Raw genomic sequence first — 6,672 nt, 5'->3', positions numbered from 1 at the left:
TCTAGAGAAGCATATTTCTTTCAGTTGTCTTTACAAGCACAATTGGTACACAATGTGTGTCTCATGGCCGATGAGACACAGTGTCAGCAATCCCTTCAGGTTACCAAGGGCCAGACTGAAAGGTCAGCACTTCCATTACGATTTCCTTGTTTGTGAGTGATTGTGTAGGTCGCATTTGCATTATAAATTAATGATCATTCTCTAGGACTCCTTTGTGCTGAAAAAATCTCTGTTCCCTCTCTTTTTTCTGTCCCTTTAAAGGGCCTATATTTTGGGCATCTGCTCCCCACCCCCCAAAACAGGACATTTCTCTCCTCTAACTGGTCTTCACTAACTATGGAAATACAACCAAGATGAATATATATTTTTAAATTAATGTTTCAAGGTTTTAGTAGGAGCTAACGTTAAAGGTTTTAAATACAGCTCTGAAAATTTAATAGAATGCCAATTGTGGATCCCAGGAGCTGGTAGTACTTTCCTACTCCAGGATACAGCATGCTGTAAAGATGTGTTGCCAGTCTGTTGGTCACATGAGCCTGTAAGTGGCTAGGGGAAGAGGGGCAACTCTGAGCTGTGGTGGAAGGGACTTGAAACCCCCATTCTCTCCGTCCTTTTTATTTATTTAATGGTAAACTCTCAACTATCCTTGCTTACTTGCTCTAAATGCTGACCTTTCCAAAGTGTCTTCTGTTATTTACAACTTGGTGCCAAGTCAATGTTTCAGTCCAAGAACAGTGGCATTTTAAGTCTCATTTCTACCAGGGCAGTGAAACCCTTGGCCCTTGTTTGAAGAAATGGCAGACATCAGTGCACAGATAGGGGAAGATTGGGGAGACCTGGAGACTCAGCGATTGGGGAGCCCAGCAATGAATCACAACAATGGTATGGTACTTGTGGGTTAAGGGACTCAGAGCCCAGAAACAAGCTTGTTCCCCATCATCATGGAGATACAGGCCCACCTTGGGCTGTAGAGTACTCCTGGGCAGAATAGCTGATCTTGTTTTCCTCTTCATGGTGGCTGCTCCATTTTCAGGAGAGAGCAAGGATTCTTTACTCAGCTTTGACTAGAAAAGTTCAAGTAAGTAAATCAGTATGGAGCTGAGTTTCTTTCTGGAGTTTCATCTCTTTTTTGACCTACTCTAAACAAGATGAGATAATGTGATAATAGGTTATTTTTGTATGTCTTTGGGATTTTTTTTTGGAGATATTTTATGGGATGAAATGAATCATTTTTTCCACAGAGATAGGGATTTCTCAGTACAATCTCTTAGCAATCCATGGGCTTTGGGCCCTTTGCCTGAAAAGGAAGGCTATCCGTGGCCTTCCTTAAAGAACACAAAGGAGATGGTATTATCGCCAAGGGTTCCTGGCTGGACCCACAGCCCAGACACAGTTCCTGGCGGATTACTGCCTGCATGTGACCATATGGTACCAGGGCAGATGTGGGTCATCAAAACCTAGTAACAATCCTAATAGCCAACAATTAGATAAATTAGGTTTTAGGCATCTACTTGGCAAATACTTTGCTGTTTCAGCTTGGTTTTCCATGCTGGCTAAAGTGATAACTACCGTTTTCTTACTTCAATAAGGCGTTCCCTCCAATTTAGTAAAATCAGTGGGAATTAAGTATATACACAAAGACATTTCAAAATTAATTAATTCCAGAGATTTACAATTTTAAATAACTTTGAGCCCTGTCCAGAACGCTCTTTGAATCCTTTCTTCCAGAGGGTTGAAGTTGGTAAGAATGCTTTACTATACCGTAAAAAATTTGTTAGTTGTACATAACTGATTGCCAATTATTAAAGGCTATGATTTGCTGAGGAGAACATTGAGAAAGGAGTTTCTTACGGATAAAAGCAATGAAAAGACCGGCAGTTGAAGTGGTAAGATCTCAGCTCTTTGGTCCTGGGATGGCATGCTTTAGGACCCAGTGCTATTTTTTAGAACATGCCATGAGGACTGAGGCTTTGTGAAAACATGTCTTTTATCTTACAGGACTGGGTAGTCCTCAGGCTGCCAGGTGAGTATTCTTGACAATAAAATCATTTCAATTTAGATTGCACCATATTTCTGAGTTTTAAAAGTTCCCAAATTAAAAAAAAAGTTACATTACATAAGTGTGTGACATGTATGCTTTTTGGGTGTGTGATACATATGCATATTATATTATCATAAGTCATATTACAATTTATTTAAAAAGTACATGGTCACATTAGAAAGCATATTTTACAGTGGTAAAGCAGCAATAGTTTTTATTTATTACACTTCTAAAACATAATCTAATGTTATAAGTAAAAAGGAACTCTGATTATCATTTAAAACATTTAAATTTGAAATTACCTACTCAACAGAAAGTCTTTACATTCAGATCAGACAAGTCCTGTGAATCTGTTGGTTTTTTACAGACACAGAATTTCTGTAGGGTTTTGGGCCCTCTCAACAGTTTCTGTTAAGTACAATGACAACAAAATAGAGCAATAAAGCAATGGGGCAGCCTAGTGGACACCAAAGACGAAAGACCCCCTACCCGGGCCTGGGCCAGTGAAACCCACCCTGTTGGAAGTACCAGCTGAGCCTGGGCCCGTGCACTTTCCACCTCAAGGCTGTCGGTGCCATACGGGGACTGTAGTGGGCCCGACCCCGTGGGACCAGTTCCAGGAAGCAGCCATCCTTCCTGTGAGTCACAGACCTTCCTTAGTCCCTATCATTTACGTGATGTGTTGATGGGATATTTGGACCCCACACTCCTTACTTCCATGTGAAGGCTTTCACTTCGTATCCCACCCTATCATCCCAAGACCCCACCCAACAAGGCTAGGTCTAGGTGCTTATGCTCTACGGGCTGCCTGACTCTAGATCCAGCCCAGACTCCTGGTCATGATCCCCATGGGGCACCAGTGGTCAGCAAAGGGTCTTTAGGGCCAGATAATGGCAGCGGCTTCAGCCAGGGTGAAGAAAAGCTAAGTACTACTCTCAACAAGGCTGTCACGAGAGTCGAGCCATCACAAGACACATCTGAAATCAGTGAGACTAAACTGTGTACATATAAACAATAATGAATGTTATAAAAACCAACAACCACAAAAACAGAGCAGGCCTCTCAAAATCCAGAAACCAGAAATCCATTTAAAAATGTTTAAATATAATTATACAAAGAGAAAAAAAAAAATCTCAGCTAAACAACAAAGCTAAGCAACCTTATCTGCAAATCTACATGACTGAAAAATGACCTGTGCTGGCATTATTTACTACTTGAACTTTGGTACTTTCTTTCTTCCCCTTGATATTTTAGGACATGTCAGAGACTGTAAGTAGAAAATGTACAGAGAAGGCAGTATTTTGGCACTAGCAAAAAAAAAAAAAAAAAAGTTAATCCCCTCTCCCCTCCCCCCCCATTCACACTAATCATGTGAATTTTAATACGCTGTGATATACACTCTAAACCCAATCCTTTAAAATGCTGTGCAAACTGTAGTTTGGGTGTTAAGTAGGAGTTGCTTGAAGGGCATCAGGAGGAAATCAGGCAGCCACATCACGAGGCAGAGTTGGAATCTTGGCACGTTATCACGTGGTTTGTCATCTCAGAATATGCCCTGATTTACAAAGAAAGAAGAGTAATATACTCCTCCGGCATTATCAGTATTGCAGGGCAATAAACCTTATTCCCCCTGCTAAGCATTCCCATTAATTTAGAAAATAACTCAGTAAATACAGACTCTGATTCAAAATATGGTTAACAACTACCAAGACTTAGCAAATATGCTGGCTAGTTTCTAAAATTAAAAAAAAAAGTTAAAAAAATCCTTTATTCATAAAATTGAAAGACAGGCTTTTGGATTTTAAAGGAAAAAAATTCTCAAACAGATATTTTCTATTAACTATGGATGGTAACAGTAAAGTTTTACATATATCAAGGTTAGTTTTTCCTCTAATGTATACATCCCAGATGATGTTTTTGGTGTTAAGAAGTTTTCTTGATGTTTATCTCTGGGGAAAATGTGGGTAAGCAATAATCTGTATCTCGGTATTGATCAAAAGTTCTAACATAAGTTTTCTCATAAATAGGTTTTAAACTTAGATTTGTATAGCTACCTTTTTAAATAGAGGGTAGGCATATTGCCTTTATATGGTTATTCATAAGTCATCTTTTCCCTTTTCTCAAGAGCTTAAAATAATGGTGCTATTATAAGTTTCTCACTGAAAATGTTAAGACAGCATATTTCCTAGTGTAGGAAAGAAAAGTAATTTAAACTGTTTTTACTCAGTCACAATTAAGAGATTGTGTGGTATGTATTTTTTCATTCCTGGAGAGGAGTTTATATAAGTGTGACTGACTACTAGTCAAATCTATACAAAACATTTTGGTAATCCTAAGAAAGTAAAAGCAATATTTTGTTCTTAAGGTTATGAATTCAGATGTAGATACAGGAGGCTGGTAAAAGAGCCAGTAGTACGGGCTTTTACTAATAAACACAGAGCAAGACAGAGATGTCAGAAAAGGGGCCACAGAAACAAGTAAACAGAAATACCCTAATAGCTCCTACCCCTACTCCATTTCAGATTATAAAGCACCTGTTATAATAGAGTTTAGTGATTCCATATTACATTATAAATATATCTTTCTTAAAGAATCTATAGAAAATATCATACATATAAAATTGCTGTATATTGCAAAATAGTTTAAAACCTAAAAATTTTGTATAAGCATACCTATCAATATAAAACATTATTTTTTCTCCACATCAATTGGGTTTTTAAATCCATATAAGGGTATTGTTTCCAAAGCCCATCATAAACCCAACCGACTTATACACTATTTGAAATACACAGACATATACATATATATATACACACACTCATACAGGGATATGACTCATACATATTTGAGTCTTCACAGAAAAAAAGCACAGTCACCAACGAAGTATCTTTTCATAGATACTTGTGTTTGCAAAGTGTTTTAATGTGGAAAAATAATTTTTAACTAAATTCTTCTCCTAATTGAACACAGTGGGCATAATAGTTTTAGCTGCCTATCACATTCTAAATAAATTTCTTTTGTTACAGTAAAAGACCTAAATATTTATGTAGGAAATTCCTTATGTTCCCTGTGTTAAGGGCCTATTCTAGATTGATTATAGAATAAAAGGGTGTTCTCAGTGTATTACTCTAACAGCAAGGACTTGTGATCATACCTAAAGTCCTTACAGAAATATTTTACCCCTTGCATATCCAATTCTTCCTCTCTAGAAAAACATGCCTAAAAGAGAATTCTGGGCTTCAGATTTTACCCTGTGCAGCCTGGAAACTGTGGAATGTCAGGACTGAGTTCTAGGTCAGGGATGCTTCAACAATAGCAGCCAGAAACCCAGGCTTTCTACCTGTTTACCTGATATTTACTCACAATAAACTCTTGGTTCAACAAAACAATCACAACTTGCTTTTTAATGGCATCATTGAAATAACTAATTTCTTGGAAGTGCTGTCAGAAAACAAATGTTTTCCTTGCCTTTCGATTAAGCTGGTCAACTGGTGTGCTTGATAACAGTTATCCTGGGAATGTAACCCATATAAGTTTTTAGCCTCTAGCCTCACCTAGTAAACCATGTAATTATTTGTAAGAAAAACAATTCATTAGAAGCAAAGCACATTGCAGATAAACAGTCCACTGCTAGAGAACGCTATCCAGTAAAATATAGTAATTAGAGAATCTTACATGTAAAAACAAATCATTTACTTATATAAACGTTACTGTGTTTATATAGCTTTAATTTAATTAGGTTACATTTTTTCAGTTGGAGGTTTTAAAAATCATGTATTTAACTAAAATATTTTATTCCCCAAACACTGTTGGGTTACTAGAGTTTTTATTAATAGATTTAGTGTGGTCAATTAAAAATAAATGAGATAAAAAGTGCCAAACAATTTATGGGATTGGGGGAAGAAAAACATCCTTCAATGTTTCCAAAAGAAACAACAAAGGCAAATTAGATCCAAACCCCTCAAACTCGGTCAAATGCAATTTAATATCTGAATAGGCACTTTAAACTCAAAACAGGGCAATTTTTTCTTCTCGTGTCCCTTCAGTTCTCCTCTTTGGCACGTAATAAAGATGTAATTTGCTACTGTAGCCCCTCATGTCTAGGACAAGACAAAATAATAGAAACAAAGGAGTGAAATCTGTACCTGAGGAGGTTTAAAAAAACTGAACTGTGATTAGTTATTAAGTAATAGAAAAAAGTATGAATCGTTCTACCAACTGTGTGACCTAGAAGATTCTACTGGCTTATTTTAAGTGACTTTAAAGACAAGGATGCTTAGTGTCTACTTTTCCAAGCTTATGTCTAACTCTGATTTTCAAATATACCCTCGTCACTGCCACTCACACAAGCTTTCCAGCCACGGGGACCAGCTTCACTTTCTAGCATAAAGGGCCCCATGTAGATCACACATACTGCTCTCAAATCCCTGACTGGACTGAGGGATATACAGCACTCACAGGAGGTGAAGTCTTCATATGTAAAGAGCACATCTCTTAAAAAAGACAGCGGTTGAAAGAGGCCCCATTGGGTGACACGGAACACCACTTTTGCCCCATGTGGTATATCGCAGGTACAAATCCCCGTGGCGGCTGAAGTTTGGGCAAAGTGCCATCCTTCATAGAATAAAAAT

The sequence above is a fragment of the Lynx rufus genome, unplaced genomic scaffold (assembly GCF_022079265.1).
Source record: "Lynx rufus isolate CCGP_SWC_20201006 ecotype Redwood Valley unplaced genomic scaffold, mLynRuf1.p SCAF_3, whole genome shotgun sequence".
In the NCBI taxonomy this organism is placed as follows: Eukaryota; Metazoa; Chordata; class Mammalia; order Carnivora; family Felidae; genus Lynx; species Lynx rufus.
Note: the sequence above shows the minus strand (reverse complement) of the source record.